This window comes from Vulpes lagopus, chromosome 19 (genome assembly GCF_018345385.1).
Source record: "Vulpes lagopus strain Blue_001 chromosome 19, ASM1834538v1, whole genome shotgun sequence".
Lineage (NCBI taxonomy): Eukaryota > Metazoa > Chordata > Mammalia > Carnivora > Canidae > Vulpes > Vulpes lagopus.
In genome coordinates, this window is record NC_054842.1 from 19,517,398 (window position 1) to 19,540,143 (window position 22,746).

Genomic DNA, 22,746 nt, shown 5'->3' on the forward strand with positions numbered 1-22,746 from the left:
TTCGATCCCGGGTCTCCAGGACCGCGCCCCGGGCCAAAGGCAAGCGCCAAACCACTGCGCCACCCAGGGATCCCTGTCCAGATCATTCTTGACAAAACTTTAGTTCATTCAGACATCAGTGACTCAGAGCTACACTCCTGCCATACTAGACTGCACTCATTCCAGAATACAATTCTACTAATGGATTTTAAGACAACTTGACATAGAAAGTACATCTTTCCACAGAACTTCCTTTAAAATTTAGAACCATATATTCTCAAGGTTTGCAAGAACATTCAAGTTCATTTGGTCCAACCATAATTCTGATGCTCAAATCCCCACAAAACTGTCCTTTTTAAATGGCCTCATGATCATATTTGAGCAATACCATTGACTACCTGGAATTCTCGGATAGGCATCCCATTTCAGCCAGTCAACTGTTCCTTACCAATCCCTTCCTTATACAGCAATCCAGTGCCTCCCCCTCACACTGCCCTCTCTCCTTCCCACTGATCCTACTTGAAGAACCCTTTGAGGCTAGTAGTCAAACTCTTCAAAATTAGGATGACCACACAACCTGTCCAGTGCAGTCCTTGTATGTGATGGTTCTCCCAACCTAATCATTACTATTACTTTCCTTTTTTTCCCCCTCAAAGGTTCCCCTTGTTTGGTAAATTTTATGATCATCCTAATACAACAGATCTTGACCAGCTGGTAGACCTGCAATCCACTTTTTCTTTATGCCTAGCACAATTTTCCATGACCTTCAAGTATTCTTCATCTGGCATAATTTAAGTTCTGTAAGCATCTCGTTTTCCTTTTTGGAATACACAGTAGTTGGTCCGTGTGTGAGCTGAGAAAACGAGGTCAGATCCCAAGTTCCCTGTACTCTGTAAATATGTTGCTACTACATTAGTCACTTCACATCTGGTATTCAGCTTGTAATATTTTCTTTCTTGTGAGGGGTAACTTCCATTTCTGACTATTTTTTTGTGGTGAATTTTTTTTGCATCTGAGTATCATCTACTCTTGGATTCCATCTACATCAGAATGAGGTTCCTATGAAGAGTTACTAGTCTGCTCTTGAGGGCAAAGACAACAATAGATAGCAAATAGTCAAATACCATTGAATCACCAACAGTTAAAATATTATCTGAATACCTTCAAATAGGTTTTATAAAGAAATCTAGAAAAAAACCACAATAGACTAAAAGACAAAATATAATTAGTTATGAGATGTGAGGAAACAGCATTCAAACAGAAAAATCAAGCCCAAATCAACCACCACTACATCACTACTACTTTATCTTTAGACACCATCCTTGGAAAAAAAATTGTGCTACTTAACTTTATGAAGTTTGGGATACCTTTTGAAAGTTCCACCCTTTCTCTTTCCACCCCCATCCTATGTACGGCTTTAGAATAAATTTATGTAGTTTCCCTCAAACTAGTCCTTCATAAAATGCTCAATGGATAAAGCTCCTAATGGTTTTCAATATTTCAGTCTAACAGATAACATGACATTGCCCTTCCAACTCTGTTTTCTGGATAATCAACAGTTCACAGCCACATTTTTATCTCAGCCAGATCCCGTATGCAGTAATCAAGATACTGGCATTAACATTAAATAGAGTTCGTAGGCATAAAGCATTTTCATGTACACCTGCTAGAGCTTTATTTTCCTTAAAAATTTTATTAGAGTGGTTACATTTTTCCACAGTTTTATGTGATTTGCTGTACATGATTACTGTATTGCATTAAACATAACAAAATCATTGGTATCGGTCAACTAAAAAAAAAAAAAAGAAAAAAAAGACCTATGTGTCACCTATTTAAAAGAAGGGAGAAACAAATCTAACATTACACAAAACAACCTAGTTCTGCTGATGAGGATAATGAAAATTAAATAACCATATAGGGCCTAAATGAGAAATCTGATCAGATGATACATAGATACAAATGAAATGTAAAAATACTAGCAACTTACACAAAAATCAATGATTTTTTTTCCTCTTGATTACTATTTCAGTGATCGGAGTATATTAGGTACTTGTTTGCTTGCAATGCGTTTTATTAATGCTGTATCTGACACCCAATTTGGAAATCAATGCTTATTTCATCATTTTTCTCTGAGGGGTTCTATTATTTACAATTGATTTAACAGGAATGAAAGGCTTACCATTAACAAGACCCAGCTGCTGACACTTCACAGATGAGTTATTGAACTTCAAAAAGTGAATTAACTTAACCATCGCCAAGACTGATGGTTTGATGATTTTTTTTGCACCAAGTCTAATGTATTTATAATTAGAATGTCAAAACAATAGTGTTCCTGCTTTGCCCAGTTTCTCAATTCTTGCACTTTATAATATTTAAAAGTTTATTTGCTTCTTAGCCCACGATTCTTTCAGGTTTAAAAATGTTCCTTTAGTGGAACTAAAAAAAAATCCCACATGAAGACTGTTCAAAGTCTGGCTTCACACAGGTCTATGTAAATGAGGATCTTTCACCACTGAGTATCTAAGGACTGATGCATATAGAAGGATGTAATTATTCTAGATCAACGGGACTTTATAAAATGCAACTAACTTTTGGGAAAATGTGAGAAAGACTTCGGTGGCAAATTTTTTAAAAGTCAGATTCAAATGAATGGCTTAAATAAGGAGATTTATAAAACCTAAGTTTAGAAAAAAAAATTAAGAGTTAGTATCCAGGGTTGATGAATTAGTGGTTCCACATTGTCACTAGGACCCCTTGCTGTTTCTCTTTCTGCTTTGCATCAACTTTAGCTCCATGCAGTGCTGCATGCAGAGCCAGGCATCACAATCCATCCCCGCACCATCCATCCAATGAGAAAACTGCCCATCCTATGTGTTCTTTATTAAGGAAGTCTTTTCCAGACACTCTGCCGTTACCAGTGAAAACTCTCCCTTAAGTCTCATTAGGTAGTTTTCTGTCACATATGCATTTGTCAACCCATCATTGCTCAGAGACTGGAACTGCCAGTGTTGGCTAAACCACATTCATGGGAAGGAGGAGGAGAATGCTGAACAAAATGGAACTTCTGCCAAAGAGGACACAGAGGATGAGAGGCGCCTGGGTGGCTCAGTCAGTTAAGCATCTGCCTTCGGCTCAGGTCATGATCCCAGCGTGCTGGGATTGAGCCCCACATTGGGCTGGTTGAGCAGTAGGGGAGCCTGCTTTTTCCTCTCCCTCTGCCATTCCCCCCAACTCATGTGTGCTCTGTCAAATAAATAAATAAAATCTTTTAAAAAAATGGAAGAAAAAAGAAAAAATATTTTCAACCAGATCTTTATAGGTAGGAGATAGTTTCTTTTTCTCTCCCTGGCAAATCCTATCAGTCCAAAAAGAACCACAGAAATTGGCACTGGGAGCTCCAGACCAAATGGTACACGTAGATCATCTTACAGCAGTGGTTCTCAACCAAGCTGATTTTACCCCCTACTCCAGAGAACAGATGGCAAAGTCTGGGGGTGTTTTTGGTTATCACAGCTATGGAGTACTAATGGTATTTAATGGCTAAAGACCAAGGATGCCTGCTCAATGTCCTGCAACACACAGGACAGTCCCTGACAATGATCTGGCCCCCAATGCCAGTAGTGCTGGTACTGCTTTGCAGTCCTTATCATGGCTATGCCCCAGCTACCTCTCAGAGCCTCCAGCCAGCTTTTCCACTATTCTATATCCACAAACAGTCAACCAAGACTATAATGAGGTATCTGAAGAAAGAATTTAAAATGGAGAATGAGAGGGGCACCTGGGTGTCTCAGCGGTTGAGCACTGCTTTGGCTCTGCCTTTGGCTCAGGTCATGATCACAGAGTCCTGGGATCTAGTCCCACATCAGGCTCCCCACAGGGAACCTGATTTTCCTTCTGCCAATGTCTCTGCCTCTCTCTGCGTGTCTCTCATAAATAAATAAAATCTTTACAAGAAAAGTGGAGGATGAGGAAAGCAAAAAAAGAATTTTTAAAAAGCAACATGAAGGAGGGACACCTGAGTGGCTCAGCGGTTGAGCGTCTGCCTTCAGCTCAGTGTGTGATCCTGGGGTCGCAGGATGGAGTTCCACATGGGGCTGCCTGCAGGGAGCCTGCTTCTCCCTCTGCCTATGTGTCTGCCTTCTCTGTGTGTCTCATGAATAAACAAATAAAATCTTAAAAAAAAAAGCAACATGAAGGAAATATGCCAAGCAGGAAAAAAAATTTCACAAAATTTAACCATATGCTATTTATGAGGGGCCCATAGGAAGCACAGAATAGTTAAAGATGATAAGAAAAAGACATGCCAGAAAAGTACCAACAAAAAGAAAATTGGTCTCACGTAAACCAATTTGGTATTAATATAAACCAGAGATTTTAAGACAAATGTTTTCCTAGAGGACAATTGTCATGCAATGCTAACAGTCCATTCACCAGCATAAAATTAACAACTCTCGACATGTATACGCTAAAGAGCCAGCCTCAAAGCACTCATCTTGTGTCCTTTCCTGTTCTCATTTTGGAACCTTGTACCTGTACCACCTTTATTTTCCCTTTCTGTAAGAAAATAGTCTCTGTGGGTGGTAAGCAGGGCCTTCTCCACCACACCACCCATTCTGACAGCATGTCTGTGTTGTAAAACCACCTAGGAAACAATATATCTTGAAAGGTAATACAAAGGAAAGTGTATGAATATCTTTACAGGCTGCTTAGAAATTTCATGTGCATGTTGAAGGCCTATAGATAGGGAGTGTTCCCATTCCATTAACAGGCCCTCAATTATCACTACCTCTGGGCCTTTTATTTTCCCTCAGAGATCTTAAATCTCCCTCCTCAGAAGTTTCTGTCCACCTGCCACTGTTCTCAGAGGTAAGTGGAGGAACAGACCTGGAACTCTCCATCTTGGTCAGGTAGATTTTCACTGTAACTGGCAGCCTTTACCATGGTACAGCAGTCACAGCTGTACCGGATGGCTTGGCTGTGATCGTGTGACCGTGTTTCAACATCTTCACAAGCAAACCTTGGGGATTAGCAAAGGAGGCTGAAGGCCTTGCAATTGTTTTTCACTGACTTTCAGACAAATCCTATTTCAAGTCACATCAGCACTCCAGTTTTTGAAGGTTCTTGGGCTTTCTATTACTAAGCCTTTCTAGAGTTTTAGAAAGATTGTGAATTTTATATTTAAAAAGTACAGCTACTTTTTTTGAAAAAACTTCAGTGTATTATATAAAACTTCTTAGAAATCAAAATTTCTGATTTTAATCTATCTTTTTTGAGAACACTTAAATAGCTAAAAGACAGCTTCTAAGAATCACTGTACATCTAAGGAATGCTTCTATTTAAACTGGAACGGTTTTCAAAAAGTTACATTTGGGTATCACCTTGACATACTATCTACTACATCTGACCACTAAACTATTATTCAATTCAGGCACTGCTAATAAAATTAGAGGAAATACACAGGATAAAAAAAGATGTGTCTGCCTTTAGTAGAGACCCACCATTCCAATTTGTACTATTACCTCTCAGCCCTAAATATTCTTAATATTCCAGAAGAGCCCCAGCATTAATAAAATTACATTTCTGTTGCTACTATTTTATGATAAATTGATGTAACTGTTGCTTCTGAATATACTGAGGCCTGGGAATGAGATTATATAGTACAGTTTTACATCAGCCCATAGTAATAGATACTTGATAAATAAAATGCCACTAAATTCCATTTTTCTCATTGGTACTACGCTTTTACACATGAGAAAATGCTGTTTTCTCATACATGCTTTGGAATAATATAACATGGCAAGTTTTATTTCTCAAAGCAATAAATATACAGTGCATCTTTAGAAACATAATTGCAATATAATTAAGATTTTTGGTTTATATCATAAGGTTTGAGAAATAAGACATGTAGTTCATAATACCTAGAATTCCAGTGTATTATGGCTTTAAAAATTAAGTGTTAAATGCTTGCTAATATGTTCACATACTCAAACATTTCCGATTTGATTAACATTGATTACTCCACAATTCTTAACTACCTGTCTGCAGTTCTCTCCTCCATACCAATACTTTAACTTATTTTTATTGGATTATAACCCATAATAATTTAATTAAATAAATGAAAAAGGAACAACTCTTTCTTCTAGGGAAAAAATTGAATTATTGAACAGAGAATAAGTGTGGGAAATAGAAAGTCACCATTAAGCAAACACTCTCATAATGACTGTTTCAGTCAAGATCACCAGATACTAAAATTTGTTGCTCAAAGTTTGAAGGAGAAACAAGTTACTTCCATAGTCTCAGAAATACCTCGGAGGTATTTATTATTCACAAAGGGAACAATTTCACTTTGCAGTGGAGAAACCCAGCAGTCACCACACCTCAACAAGTCATCAAAGTTAGTATCATCAGTAATAGGATATATTGATGTCATGGCCCCTGGTATGATATACTGAGAAGGGCACATCACTGCTGTGGTATGCTAGTCAAAATAAGAAACCTCAGTCTAACCTTCAGTCATCAATAGCCCCAACATTAAGAAGTGTCAAGGAGGGTGCATGGGTGGCTCAGTTGGTTAAGTGTCTGCTTTTAGCTTGGGTCGTGATCCCAGGGTCCTGGGATCAAGTCCCACACTGAGTTCCCTGCTCAATGGAGAGCCTGCTTCTCCCCCTGCTTGTGCTCTGTCAGATAAATAAAATCTTTTTTTTTTTTTAATAAAAAGGGTCAACGTTTTGAAGGACAAGGAAAGAATGAAGAAGTCACAGATGGGAAGAGATGAAGACAACATGCCAACTGAGCTGTAATAATATAGGATGCTGATTTGTATCTACAACAGGAAAAGGAAATTAGTGGGAGAACTGGTGAAATCTAAATAAGACCTGCAATTTCATTAATATTATCGTACTGATGTAATTTTCCTGTGTTTCTTTTTTTTTTTTTTTTTATAATTTTACTATGGTTATATAAGATTTTAACTTCAACCAAGGTCTGTAAGATGTATGGGAACTTCTCAAAATATCTTTGCAAATTTCTATAAATAGACAACTATATCATAATAAAAACATTTAAAAGTTCTAACAAATGTCAGTTAATCCTATTAATGTATTTGTTTACATTTCAATGTTCACATTAGCCAAAGTAGTGATCTGAGCACTGTGAATGCATTAACTTCATCCACCATCATGATAAACCAGTGAATCAGTACCATAATTATCCCTACTTTAAGGACAAAATAACTAAAGCTTAAAGCATAGAAGGAATTGCTCAAGATTGTACATTTGCCATGTGATCCCAGGATACCTGAGCCCAGAGCCAGCATGCTCACTTGGCACACTGCATCACTGATCTATAGATGCCCTAAGCCTGCATCCTGAGTAGCTGGCCAACGTCTGGTTCTGACCCTGCCCACAGCCCAAGGTTCCTAGATCTAAATTCGGCTTGGGCAGCCAACACAGCCTTCAGCAGAGACCAGCAAAACAATGTACATCAAGAAGGAAAAGGACTCTGAAAGGAAATCTAAAATGGAAGAAAGGAGGAGGAGAAGGTGGGGGATGGGGAGGATAAGGAGAAGAATGTTAAATTCCTGGGATTAAAATAAATAAGATAGCATTAAAATCCTGCACAACAAAAGAATACCAACTGGGAAGACATTTATTCCTGTTAAGGTATTTGAAGGTTTGCATATTGTTTGGGAAGAGGTAAAGATTTTCATTACCATTAGATTTTGACTTAATAGTATAATGATTCATTTCTAAAGCAATCACTAAGAGAAGGGCAATGAATATATCTTCTAGTGGAGTATAGAAAAAAATGCAAAGAAAATTTTAACAAAGGTGAAAAAAGATGAAGACAAATATAAAATATGCTAGAAATTTTATAGTAATTGCCATCAATAGAAATGAACTAAAGTTTAAAATAAAGACAGCCATAAAAAAAGAAATCCAGTTTTATAATATTTACCCCTAAAATCACCTAATATAAAAGGATAAAACAAGATTATAAGCAGAAAAAATGTTTCAAAATCTAATCGAAGTGATCTATACGGACACATTAATAGATTTCACAATAGGTACCACTTGCAATAAAGAGCATCACAGTAAAATGTTAAGGCAGACAACACAAGTTGTAAATTTATCTGCTCCTATTAACATGACTTTGAAGTATTTCAAGGGCATTTTTAATATAACTATGTCAACAAAAATTTTAAAAATCACCATCATCCTGGAAGATTCCAACAAGTCTGCCTTAGTAACTAATAAATTAGCAAGTGAAAAGAATCAGTAATAAGGAACACTATCAGTAGGCTTAATTTAATTAACACTTCTAGCATGAAACATACTACAAATTTACATAAACACCAAAAACTAAGGTTGAACTGCATGCTAGTCCATAAAGCAAAGCTCAATTAATTTTAAAAAGTCGGTATTTCCTTACCATCCTAGTCTCTGATGAAAAAACAAGTTAGTTAAGTGTTAATAATTTTTTTAAATTATACTTAGAAACATACCTTACCCAAGTATCAAAAAAAAAAAAAAAAAACAGGCTAAGCAAAAATGTTAATATCTCATATCAAAGCCTGTAGGATGATGTAGAATGACTTGTTTGAGGGAAGATGATAGCTATAAATTCTATGGGGGAAAAAAGCTAATAATTAATGAGCTAATTATTCAAAAAACAGTAAGCTCAAAGAATAAAGCATTAAAAATAAGAACAGAAAATGATAAATTAGAAAATCATACTATAGGAAGTAATAAAATCCCTTTGATCCTCTGAAAAGACTAAAAATAGTAAAATCTCTGACAGGAATAATCAAGAGAAGGAATTTATTAATATTTAGAATAAAAGACATGACCAGAGGTAGAGAAATTAAAAAGAAAACTGAACAATTTAGTATAGTAATATAGACTTGAAAAGAACTGGAATACCAGGAAGATTCTATAACAATTAATGATATAGAAAAGTACTTCCACCAAGAAAATGCTAGGCCCAAATGGTTTTATAGCTAATCATTCATGCAAGATACTATTAACCTAGAAAAAGACAAATGTAATAAAATGTAAAATATTAAATAATAATGGCCCATGGGCCAAATTTGGCTTGTCATCTGTTTTTGTAAATAAAGTTTTACTGGAACACAGCTACTTTAAAAAAAATAATGAGAAAACATGTTTTCTATGCTGTGACAGCTTTCATGCTAGAAGAGCAAAGCTGAGTGCTATTAGTGACCAATAGAGTCCACAAAGCAGAAAATTTTACATCTGGCCCTCAGAGAAAGTTTGTTGTTAATAAGTTTCAGAAAGAAAACTTCTGAAACAGAAAGCTCAAAAGTAAAAGCTATGACAAAAGACAGATCAGGGTGTAGGAGAGGAAGAGGTCTAGGAGGGAAGGACTGTTCATGGCTTAGAATATTAAATAGAGTAGAGCACCTTTACATAGAAGGTAAGATTTTGATAAAGATATCAAAATCCTAGAGGAGAACACAGGCAACACTGGCCCTTTTTGAACTCGGCCAGAGTAACTTCTTGCAAGATACATCCACGAAGGCAAAAGAAACAAAAGCAAAAATGAACTATTGGGACTTCATCAAGATAAGAAGCTTTTGCACAGCAAAGGATACAGTCAGCAAAACTAAAAGACAACCTACAGAATGGGAGAAGATATTTGCAAATGACGTATCAGATAAAGGGCTAGTTTCCAAGATCTATAAAGAACTTCTTAAACTCAACACCAAAGAAAAACAATCCAATCATGAAATGGGCAAAAGACATGAAGAGAAATCTCACAGAGGAAGACATGGACATGGCCAACATGCACATGAGAAAATGCTCTGCATCACTTGCCATCAGGGAAATACAAATCAAAACCACAATGAGATACCACCTCACACCAGTGAGAATGGGGAAAATTAACAAGGCAGGAAACCACAAATGTTGGGAGAGGATGTGGAGAAAGAGGGACCCTCTTACACTGTTGGTGGGAATGTGAACTGGTGCAGCCACTCTGGAAAACTGTGTGGAGGTTCCTCAAAGAGTTAAAAATAGACCTGCCCTACGACCCAGCAATTGCACTGTTGGGGATTTACCCCAAAGATGCAGATGCAATGAAACGCCGGGACACCTGCACCCCGATGTTTCTAGCAGCAATGACCACAATAAGCCAAACTGTGGAAGGAGCCTTGGTGTCCATCGAAAGATGAATGGATAAAGGAGATGTGGTTTATGTATACAATGGAATATTACTCAGCAATTAGAAACGACAAATACCCACCATTTGCTTCGACGTGGATGGAACTGGAGGTTATTATGCTGAGTGAAGTAAGTCAATCGGAGAAGGACAAACATTATATGTTCTCATTCATTTGGGGGATATAAATAATAGTGAAAGGGAATATAAGGGAAGGGAGAAGAAATGTGTGGGAAATATCAGAAAGGGAGACAGAACATAAAGACTCCTAACTCTGGGAAACGAACTAGGGGTGGTGGAAGGGGAGGAGGGAGGGGGTGGGGGTGAGTGGGTGACGGACACTGAGGGGGACACTTGACAGGATGAGCACTGGGTGTTATTCTGTATGTTGGTAAATTGAACACCAATAAAAAATTAATTTATTAAAAAAAAAAAAGAAGGTAAGATTTGAGCCAGGACGTGAAGGGGATGTGGTCATTAGCTAAATGAATAATTGGTTGGAACAGCATTCCAGGTAGAAGGAGGAAGTAAGGAAAAGGTTGCAAGGTGGGAATGTGCCTTCTGTGGTTATGGGATAGCCATGTGATGCTGGGACACAGTGCAAGACGAATAATGCTGCTACAGAGGAGTCGGAAAGATAATACACATGTTACGGGAAGGTGAAGGAAAACAAAGTCTGTAGGTCCTTGTAGGCCACTGTAAGGATTTTGGCTTTTATCCAAGTTAAATAGGGAACCATTCCAGGACTTTGAAGAGTGTCAGGACCCACGTTACCGGAACACCAATGGTTGTGTTAAAAATAGTCGGTAGAAGGGCAAAAGTACAAAGCACAGGTCCACTGGGAGGCAAGAGAGGACAGTGGATCAGACCAGGGTAATAGCAGTGGAGGGGGTGAGATTCTGTATATATGTAAAACAGGCCAGGAGAAATAGCAAAATGAAATTTGCATGTTAAAATGGAGAAAAAAATTACTGATATCTAAATCGAATCAAGGTTATACAAGAAATGCAAATATATTCTAGTAAATTATTAAAATTATAAACATAGTCTTAACAAAATGAGTAACAAAAATAGTTACAAATAATTCTCTGAAATAAAGGCAGGTCCAAACCAACAAATGAAAAAGGTCTATACCATGTCCTAGCAGGCAGGAGGGAAGATAAAGAATAAGTGATCAACAAGGCGGCACCTTGGTAAAGTCATCAGGTTTCCAACATGAAAAAAAAATATATGGATAACCATAGAAGTAAGCCAATCACTCTGGATTGGAGAAAGAATACCACACTCAAAAGTCTCCCTGAGCTATACAAATGTGAATCAGACCATCAAATAAGTAGGCAGGTTTGACCATGAAATTCTGAAAACAACAAAAAGAATAATAAGAGGGACTGACTCCCTCAATTATTAAAGGTCATAAAATTATAATAATTAAGGAATCAACAGATGCACCCATGGAATCAAATGCAGAAACCAGGAATAGACCTAATGACAAAGTATCTCACAGCAGACGGCAGAGATGACTTACCAAATGGTATTTTTAAAAATTATAAAATCTTATACTGGCAAACTAGTAAAATGAATAATTTAATTCGCTGATAGCAATGTAAATTCATCTACCTCTCCTGAAAAACACTCCGTCGGCATGAATAAAGACCCCCCTTGACTTAGTGATCTTATAGCTCCATTTCTAAGAACTCACCCTAAAGAAATAATGATGATAAACGTATGTTGGTTTTTCATAAGATGCAAAAATTCGAAGTATTTTAGGTCTACCAAAAGGAATAGTTACTATACACTATCATGTATCCATACAACAGATAATTATCTAGATACGAAAAAAAAAATAAAAGCCAATTTTTGATATTTAATGACAGGCAACAGGTTATTGCTTAGAGAACTTTTGACTTATATAATGCTAAATTTAGAGGAAGGACATTAACCCATATGTGTACATTCTAGAAAGCTGGAATCTTTGAGTGATTCATCTTTATTTTTCCCTTTTCCAAAGTTTTGATTTTGAACGTAATTATCCAATTAAAAGAAGTGTTAAACTAAATTTTATAAGGATCATAAAGCATTATTTTAGTTGGTTTAAGTTAGTTTCATATTTGTATAAGAGCCATATATTCTGAACTCTATAAATCCACTCTGTACCTCATATCAGATTTTTTCCAATATAAAAATAAGGCACACAAATAAGAAAGTTGATCAGATTTACAAGCCAACTTAATATTATGAAAGAATCATATACAAACAACTGCAACGAATGATTTTAAGTGTACGTTCACTGTAAGGCATTTATAACAACATCTACTTAAGTGAATAAAGAACTACACTGTATTAAGAATTATTCAGTTTTTTGTACAAAAGGGAGATAGACTGTTGATTTCTTGCTTCACAGAAACAGAAATGGAAAGTAGCCACAAATGATATTAACATATGAAGTATTTTGACAGTGATTTACTTTTTAAAAGCCTTATCAGTCTTCAAAGTGGATTCAACACTAAGTATGCTATCATGTGTTATAGATGTGCTTCTGAAGTGTCTTCTATTCTTGTTGTATATTAAATGAATTATTTGGATTTCAAAAACCTTGATTTTCTACATCCAGACAGTATCAGGATAGATTTTAAAAGAAACTAACACCCACATGTAACACATGCACTTTATACTGTTACCGAATCAGCATTGAAAGGATTGAATTTTCAGTGCTAACGTGGCCCAGCAAAATTATTTTAATTTGATAGTTCTTACAACACACATATCAAGCCCTATTTTCTGTATAACCCATCCAGAGATATAGAATTGCACTTTCCTTCGTAGAAAGGAGTTGTCAATCTCTGATCACTTCAATAGGCACCTATAATCTCACTGTAACTACTTTGCTCTCAATGGGGACTCATTATTTGACACTTGACTTGGAAATCTGCCTGGTGTTCAATTTGATTTCAATGGTAGTCAATGGAAAAATCCCAAGCCTCTACACATTCTTTTGTTATTTTTGTACATTTTTCTTAGAAGAATTTCCAAAGTTGATTTTTCAACTTAATGGGCCACTAAAGACCTGACAGGACTGGAACATTACGAGGGCAGAGGAGTGTGCAAGCAGACCTGAAAAGAACACAGAGGTCCAATTCCAAGTTGCCTGAATACTGAAGCAGTTCCCCCTTCAGCCATTTATTGGGACTGCACCCAAAGTCAGCCTCCACAGGGACCAATGACCCAACTTCAGCAGGCTCCCTTCCTCCCACAGGACGAATAAGCAACTTTCGATGGGTTTTAAGGTATCCAGATGCTGGGCAGCTGGTTTTCCAAGACAACTCTATTGAATAGCTGCTACTCCAAGACCCAGTCTGTCTGCTGCCAAGCAGGTCTGATTATCCCTCCACTGAGAAAGATGCTCCCTCAAGCTTTCCCTGGAAAAGGAAGAGAAACAGAGGGAGAATACTTTACATGTGGAACCTAAATCCCCCAGTGTGAGGCCAGCAAGTACTGGGACCCAGCAGCACAGTTTGGAGGGTGAGAGGAAGTTAGTGGACCTACAAAACTGCTTCTCTTGATGCTTCTGGCTTTTTCAGTGTTCTCATTCTTCACAAAGCCTATTTCTTAAAGCTTGCTGTGACACTGTGGAGCTCACCTCGAACCACAGTGTAGGACAGAAGGTAGCTCACAAGGACCTTGCCGGGCATTACTGAGGCATTAGTTTGTTCTGCTACACACAGGCCATTTTGTGGGTTGCTGAGAAGTCTGTGCTCAAATGGAATTTTACAGGATGACTAGGGCTTGGGAGTACACTGGATTTGAGGGGTGGGCTTAAGGATTGGAGGAGTCATTCAGAAGAGTTCTTACCAAGGCCTGAAAAAATGAAGCAATTCACTGGACACCTAAGCTTACATGCAGTTTAGTACTGGTGAAATTTAAAAGACAAGAAAGTAGTAAGAGGAAGTAAGGAGGGGTATCCTGGGATCCACTGTGAAGGGCTCTAGATGTCCGCCGAGGAGCTACACTTCAGATTCCTTAAACGAGGGTCTGTGACTAACCACCTGAAAGCACAGAATCCCTCTAGGATTTAGAGCCAACACTTTTCTTTTGATGGCATGGGTGGCAAGTCTTACTACCTAGAAAGTTTGATGAGGGGAAATGAGGTCAACACAATATTTGTATGACACATTCAGGCAAATTATCATTATATTATTGTGTAAAAATGGTTTCACAGGAGTTTGAAAAAGAAATGCAATAACAGAACATGCCTCAGGCTGTAGTTAGGTTGAACCCACAAGAGCCTCACTGTAGCAAATAGATACCAATTCATGTTGCAAAAGACAATTAATATTTAGTAAAATATTCAGTATCATGTGTAACATCAATTTAATGTTAACTTAGATTTTATTGGAATTGTGTCTTTGTATTCACTTTGGTTTGGTTTTATAGTTGTACGGGAACTATTAGCACAGGAGAATGTATCTAGGTTTCTAATTGTACCTATTAAGGTAATACTGTAACAAAACTAAGGTGGGGGGGGGCATTGAGTAAGGGGCTATAAAGAGATTCAGTGCAGCATAGATAGGCTCTGCATCCAGACTGCTCAGGTTCAAATTTTGATTGTACCACCTTCCTGCCCCATGACCTTGGCACTGAATCTCCGTGTGCTCATCTGGAAAATGGAATTGATAAATGTTCCTACCACACTGGGTCACTGTGAGGATTCCATGAGTTAATGCTGTCAAGGGCTTGATACAAAATAAAGACCGCTCATGCTGTTAACTATTGTGGTTTCTGTCATTTTCCTTTTACTGGGATCCATACTTTGTTCAAGGAGATGAAACCTACCTGTAGGTAAGACGAAGTCCCTGAAAACTTGTCACGTTTTAGATGAAGGTGTATTTCTAAAAAATCATTTCAGTATGTAGATTTGATGAGGAGGAGAAATTTAAGCTCATTTGGAAGATCGAAGTGAATGACAATGTAATTGAGAACACTGTTCTGGGAGTCTGTTCAATGGGTAGCTCCCAGACCAGCATTACCTGGGAACTTGTTACAAATGCAAATTCTCCAATCTCTGAATAAAAAAAACTCTGGAGATAAAAACCTTTGGTGGGTACTATCAAGCCCTTCAAAGGATTTTGGTGTTCCAGGACAGGGGTTGACAGATTCCTTCTGTAAAGGCTCAGATATAGGGATGCCTGGGTGGCTCAGTGGTCGAGCACCTGTCTTCAGCTCAGGGTGTGATCCCGGGGTCTTGGGATTGAGTCCTACATCGGGCTCCTGCAGGGAGCCTGCTTCTCCTTCTACCTATGTCTCTGCCTCTGTGTATCTCTCATGAATAAATACAGAAAATATTTTTTAAAAAGCAGGGGGCAGTCAGATATAAATATCTTACATTTTACAGGTCACTCAGTCCCCTTGAAAATACTTTAAAAAAATGGGTAGGAGTATGTTCCAATAAATCATTTACAGAACCGTGTACAGGCTGAATTTGGCCAACTGGCTACAGCTTGTGGACCCCTGCTCCAGGATGTGGAGGACAGCAGCTGTGCCTAGCAGTAAAGGAGGACAATGTTGAAGTCTGGCTTTGAGATGGTGAGTTGGAGGTAGACGTGGATGATTATCAGTTGAGTATCTGGCTCTGGAGCTTAAAGGAAAGAGCAGAGCTGAAGGTATATACATTCAAAGGCAGGGTAAGATGCTTATGAAAAGTTGGGTGCAGGTGACACTGCCCATGATGAGCACGGAGCAGGAGCAAGGAAGGTAGACCACCAATCCTGACCAAAAAATAAGAGGAAACACTGTGAAAGATGATGAACCAGACAAGAGAGCCAAGAACATGGATGTGATCAGTTGCAGCCCCCGCCATGCCATAGGCATGCAATAGTGCCTACCCCAGGAGCAGCCAGCGTGTCAGTGACTGTGCACAGCTCAAGGTTATGTGCAGAGGGTAACACAAGTATGTCCAAACAGCCAGGGAACTTTTCTAAGTGAAGGAAAAAGAAACAATCTGTGAGCAGAGACAGATGGAAGAGAATAGGAGAGAGAAGGGTAAATTGGAGCAATGACGCTCCTGAATGGGGAAGAGGCCCCCTTGAGAGGCTAAGGGTGTGACACTGGCCCTGAAAGGCAGGGACCACACCTCCTCCCTCCACAAATGCAGCAAGAGGAGGGACACAGCAGCATCAGGACAGGCAAGAAGTTCAGCTTCCTTATTGTGGTAACCCCAACCTTATCAATAAATTAGAAAAGCATTACGCAGGGGACAGGTGAAAAATAGATAAGACAATAAAGCATCACTTCTTTAGAAATAAGTGAAACTTTTCATCAATTCAGAGTGTATTTCCCATTTGGTAGGTATTAGTGGTGTTCTTTAATTACACTGGATTTATGAACAGGCTAGGCATACAAGAGATTTTATTCCCTATTCTCAATTTTAGCATTCACATCTTGATGCGCTCCTTCACCTAACCCAAGTTATGCTGACATGATCTTTGACTTCCCACAGAGAAGCGTTCATTTTAACTGGCAGGCAAATGATATTACACTCCAAAGGCCCATCATGCTAAATGACCATTAAACCATTACACTTAAGAACTGCCTCTCAAGATGGAGATTCCAAATGCTGCACAGAGTATCACTGTTTAACTATCAGCATTTTATAGACAGGGAAATGTCATCACCAACCTCACATGAATTCCTCCGGTTATAAACAAAACATCTGTGGCTAGTTAGCTGGGTTGGTTCATTGATGAGAGTTTCAGGGCCAAAAGCTTGGATGGAACCCTTTGTCAAGCTCCAGGTAAGAGCCACTTACCTGCCACCCCTGTTAGATGAAGCGTCTCACAAATGGAAGCTTGGATTCAGAGAGGGTGTTGCTACCACCACCCAATCTGTCAGTCTCCTTGCTCCTTATTCCTCAGCAACTGTTCCCCTCACCCCTGATCACCACCACCTCTCCACCAGCATGTTCACAAAGCTTTTTTTCCTGGCCACCTGCCCCTATGCTTTTTTTCAAAATTCTTCCTTTCACTGGGTTAACCTGTTCCCATCCTATCCCTCCCTGAATTTCAAAGTTTGCCCCAAATCCACTGAAGTCTTATTATTTTTCTCTCTTGACTCCAGTCTTCACAAGTCTTTATACAACCAAATGATCACCCTTGGACTCTATAGTCTCTGATTTAGTTCACAATTACATTCAGCTTGAGATGCTAAGCTGGCCGAGGATAGTAGTATAGGTATGGCATAATACCACGTAAAAACAAGGTCTTTCCTATCTCAAGTGCTGTATTTCTTGGTTGGGTAATCCTGGGCAACACATCCAGCCTATATGGACATTCATTTTCTCATTCATAGGATAAAAAGCCATATAGCTCAAATTCTCTGCCTTATATTTTCTAATCACTGCAGTCTTTAGTAGCCGTCAAACACGTGACTGATGGAGACAGATCCTATGCATAGGTAAATGCAAATCTATATCAGGTGCAAAAAATAAACCAAAAAACCCCACTATGCCTTACAGGCCATGTGGGTTACAAGCAACAGTTCTTCTTTGCCTTCATTTATTTTCAGCCATACCTTTAAATTGTGCAGGGCCATTTGTGCCCTACATACAAAGTGGTCCTAATTTTGAGTTGTTCAGTTACATTTTTACAAGTGTTCCACTGACAACCATTTTAGTCAGTTTTAAAAAGGCAACTACAAGGAGAAGTTTGTGCCTGGTCAACAGGGCAGGCAACCAAGTCTTACTAGAGAAACCATAAATCACCTTTTCCTGGGTATATTGCCCTAGCAGAGGTTCTCAAACTGATCTCACAAGTCCTGATAGGGCTGTGCAGGACATCCATGAAGCCTCAAGTACTTTCCTCCTGATGCCAAGGTGGCACCTGCCTTTCTCATGCTCTTGCATATACTGCAATTCTCTGGAATCTAGTATAATATGTGATATCGCAACAGTGTGAAGGCAGAAGCAGATATGCTAATCCAGCTACCTTCTACTAGGCTAGACACTAAAAAAACTTACAAAAATGTGGAGGAAAAGGTTCTGCTCTTCACTGTTTTTGCTTTGGGAAAAGCCCTTTTCATAAAAAATGTTATTTGTGTTAATAGGCTTATTCTAAATGAAGTGATTAGCAAATTTCTCATTTTTACTTTCTAATATATAAATATCTATAGCCATACCCCACATATAAAAGCTTTGAAGTCCTGTAGGACTGAAGGGTATGAAAGAGACAAAAACATCTGAGAATGGCTTCTCTATATCAATAATGGTATGAAAGCAGTATCTGGCAAATAAGAAATAAGTTTAACTCTGAATTCTCACTAAGACATATGAAAAATATGCTGCTAACAGATTAAGATTTTATCTTTTATTGATGTCCAGAACCCTGAAACTTTTCTCCAAAGAAAGCCAAGAAGGCCCACACAATCCAATGATCTTTCTTTCCTTTCCTTCTAAGATTTTATTTACTTATTCATGAAAGAGACATAGGCAGAGGGAGAAGCAGGCTCTCCACTAGAAGTCCAATGTAGGACTCGATCCCAGAACTCCGAGATCATGACCTGAGCTGAAGGCAGACGCTCAACCACTGAGCCACTCAGGCGCCCCTCACCTCTTCTTTCAAGTCCAACCCCACCCTGTGCTCCAGACCAGGAGTGGTCAGGTGGAGCAAGGAATGGGGAGGGAATCAAGTTCACACTACTCCTTTGCTTCATGAGGTCAGCTCAACTACGGCACTCCTACACACATTCTTTGCAGCACTACGTATATTAGTGTGCTAAGGCTGTCATAACAAAATACTACAGACTGGGTGCCTTAAGAAATTTCTCTAAGTTCTAGACAAGGCTAAAATATCTAGGTGGTTGCAGTTCTGGCTTCTCCCTGAGGCCACTCTCCTTAGCTTGCATGCAGCTTTTTTCTGTGTCCTCACATGGCCTTCACTCTGTCCTAGAGCATCCCTAGTAGCTCTCTAAAAGGCACCAAAGGCTGTCATCTGATGGCCCCAGCCTACTGTCTCATTCAGTACCCTCTTTGAAGGCCTATCTCCAAAGACTGTCACCTGGGTTAGGGTGCACCCATGTGACCTCACTTAACCTTAATTGCCACTTCAAAAGCCCAGTCTCCAAACCTGGTCACATTCTGAGGTAATACAGGGTTAGGACTGCAATATATATTAATTTTGGAGGAACATAATTAAGCCCGTAACACCATGGTGAGAAAATAATGCTCTTTTACTCAGTGGTTATGAGACACCTACACTCTATATTCTATTATTTCATCTTTCTAGGTGTACCCAGGAACCCTTTGAATTCATATGCCTCAAGTTCCTCATTTTATTTAACTCAGGTACAGAGAAGTGAAGTAACCTATCTAAGGTAACACAGCACATTATTAGCTCACACAAGGAAGGAAAGCTTTTCATTTTTACATATAGTCTTATTTTCAACATTCAGCGAGTGTATTATTTAGAGAAAGCTTCAGTGATTTTAAGAACACATTTGAGAACTGCTTACAATTATTTGTTTTGCAAAGAATTATTTTTGTTCAATCATCATGCCCCAATTGATCTATTTATTTGGTGTAGAGAATAAAGGATGGGAGGGGGTCCACGGGTTTGTTAGTTTTTTTCACTTGAGTTTGCCTACGCTGAGGCAGATCTATGTTCAAACAACTCTTGTCAAGTGTTTGAAATCAAACCCTTTAATCACAGAGAAACAATAAAAATGTAATATAAAGAAACCTTCTGCCTTCTGACCTTCTGCTATGTTGAAAAACAGCTGCCAAACTTCTAGCTCCCTAAAGTTCTGCTAACTAGTTTAAGAGCTACAAGACTAAAGTTAAAGCAGGTGGAAGGTCACTAGTTGGGAAGCAGAACAGCCCAGGTGCACAAGGTTTGTCCACAGACGTCTGGCAATAAACAGCCAGACCAGGTTATCGTCAATACCTGACGCTCCTTCCTCCTCCCACAAGGCACAGCTTAAGATATGCTGTCCGGCCCCGTGAGGCACTAACCACTTCTGCCTTGGGCCTGGGTCTTTTTGGAAAACTATAACAGGAGTGTAGCATAAGGTCTCTGCAATGTTAATGAGTACAAAGTATGCAGAGATTCGCAGGAGGCTTTGCCTTGGTTTAGGATCTAAAGCAGAGGCGAACTACAACCTAAGGCCAAATCTAGCCTTTGAGCTAGAAAACAAAAACGTGATACAAAACACACAAAATAAAATTACAGGGGTGCCTGGCTGGCTCAGTTGGTTGTGTCCGCCTTCTGCTCAGGTCATGATCATGGAGCCCCGAGAATGGGTCCCCTATTAGGCTCCCTGCTCAGTGGGGAGCCTGCTTCTCCCTCTCCCTCTGTCCTTCCCCTGCTCATGAGCAACCTCGTGCTCTCAAAGAATATCTTTACAAAAATTTTTTGAGGATACATGAGAATGTCAACAGTCAACAGTCAACATCAGATTTCAGTGTCTGCACTCCTTCACTTGTATGTGGCCTAATACTGCTTTCCTTCTACAATTGAGTAAAGGCCAAATTGAGTAAAGGAAACCGTAAGGCCCACAAACCCTAAAATGTTTACTATTTAGTCCCTTTACAGAAGTCTGCAAACATCTGATCTAAACTTTCAAGCCCTCCCACTTCCAACAGCAAATATATAAAGCTAATGTTTCTGATTTTGTTATCTTTGTGTATCTCACCCCTGGAAAATATAATGGTCTAGCAGACAGTTATCAGTTGCGTTTAGGATTTTGTAGGACATGTGAAACCCAAAAAATTTAGAATTCTAAATCCTTTTTAGAACAGAATATCACAGTTTGAAACTCCAGTCCTCTGAAGTGAGAAAAGGCTGTTTTGTTTCACTTCCAGGTGAGTACAATAACAGGACGCCTGCAGTCATTTTGATGTTAAACTGTTTATTATAACTATGGTGGGGGCGGTGGGGGGAGGGTTTAGGAGAAACTCTGTTCCTATTTTACCACATAGCTCTGACACAAATGCCTCCCCTCAGCATCCATCCTCACTTTACCAGTGGCCACTCACCTCCCCACCTTCAACAGACTTAGAGCTGTTTAACCCCCAGAACCATGTTCCTTCAGGAGATACTTCAGCATAAAACAGCACATCATTTCTTTCCTCAGAGCTTTTCCTGGCAAGAAATTATTACCATGGATCAAAGTGATTAATCAAAATAAATACTCCAGAAGCCAGATAAGGCGGATTACAAAGGGAATTACTGAACGTAGCTTCTAATAAGAGTATTAAGGAGTTTAAAAGGAGTAAATCTGAGCATACCTCTCTTCTGTAGATCCTGAGAACAGTTCTCTAGATGAAAAGGAAGGTGACTGTCACTTCATAGTAATATTCAGAATCCTGTAATAACAAATACCTTGAGTTAGTGGTCTTAACATAATGCCAAAAAAAAAAAAGTAGATTTGATTATTCCAGGTCTTTGCCTCCTTCTTCACAATACCTCGTTTTCCACGACGTGACAAGTTCATCCTTGTCATAATGAGAAGAAACCACCAAGCCCCTTTGCTAAATCTCAAACCAAGCTGGACTGTGTCCACCGTAGCCATGATCATCGAGAGGAAGAAAAGCAAGTGAGGAGGCACAGGTTTCTTTGTGCTAAGCTTTGTATTAATGGGACTCAGATGTAACTAGGTATTTCTGTATGCAAAAGGATTCACACAGATGATAAATGTGATAATGGTGTAGCTACCTTTAGGATAGACCTTTGATCCCCTAACAAATTGAAAAGTAGATTGTATAAAAGTTCAGCTGTGACCCAGATCCATGAAGACTTAAAAGAGAAAAAGAGACATGTTGTGATCTTCTTGGGTTCTTCATTTTTCACATGGTAATATTCACCCTAGGGCCTAAGGAGAAATACCTCTAATTCCTGCCTCACTCATCTTAGGGAAACATGACAGTGGCTTTTGACCCTAGCTGTTTTCTCAAAAAAATGAAGTCTTAGGTTCTAAATTGTCTTTTCTTCAGAGAATAGAATTTGGTCCTAATTTCCTTCTGGTAGAGAAGCCAAATAACTTGTCTCCAAGAATTCCCTTAGGTTGAAGCTTAATGATCACAATTGGATATTCCTGTCGTCCAATAACATCAATCCCAAGAGAAGCCAATAGGGTGGCCTGATTTAACAAATTACTACAAGACTTCCCAATTAATGTTGTTTCAGACAGACCACAAATAGATTTGTATATCCCAAATAGTGCATGGAAAATATGTGCACTAAAAATGTACTTGCTGTTTATCTGAAATTCTAATTTAACCAGGTGTCCTTTATTTTTTCTGATACTCTTAGGAGCAACTTTAATTGAAAATGTCTTTTGGCGGACACTGTAGTGGGGAAAAGGTTTGGTGACTGTGTTGTGCCTAATCCTTGAAGGTGAAAGTTCATAAGAGCTTTGGAACAGGCGAAAATATCCTTAATTCTCAATTCTCTAGTGGGTGAAATTGAAGGGGTGATAAATTAAATATTGCAGGGGCCTAAAATGAGAAGTTGTTAAAAGTAATGTAGTTCAGTAGATAGACAAACTGCAACACCCTTGCTTTTTTAAACTTCCTTAAATTGCTTGGGTATATATCTTATGAGT

At 38.7% G+C, this 22,746-nt stretch overlaps 1 long non-coding RNA gene across 1 annotated transcript in view; it reads right to left on the reverse strand.

The window, feature by feature from the left end:
* LOC121478796 overlaps window positions 1-22,746 on the reverse strand; it is a 333,544-nt gene that overhangs the window by 281,794 nt on the left and 29,004 nt on the right. Inside the window, exon 2 of the long non-coding RNA XR_005984587.1 lies at window positions 21,431-21,508. This is a non-coding gene — a long non-coding RNA (uncharacterized LOC121478796). The remainder of the gene's footprint in view (window positions 1-21,430; window positions 21,509-22,746) is intronic.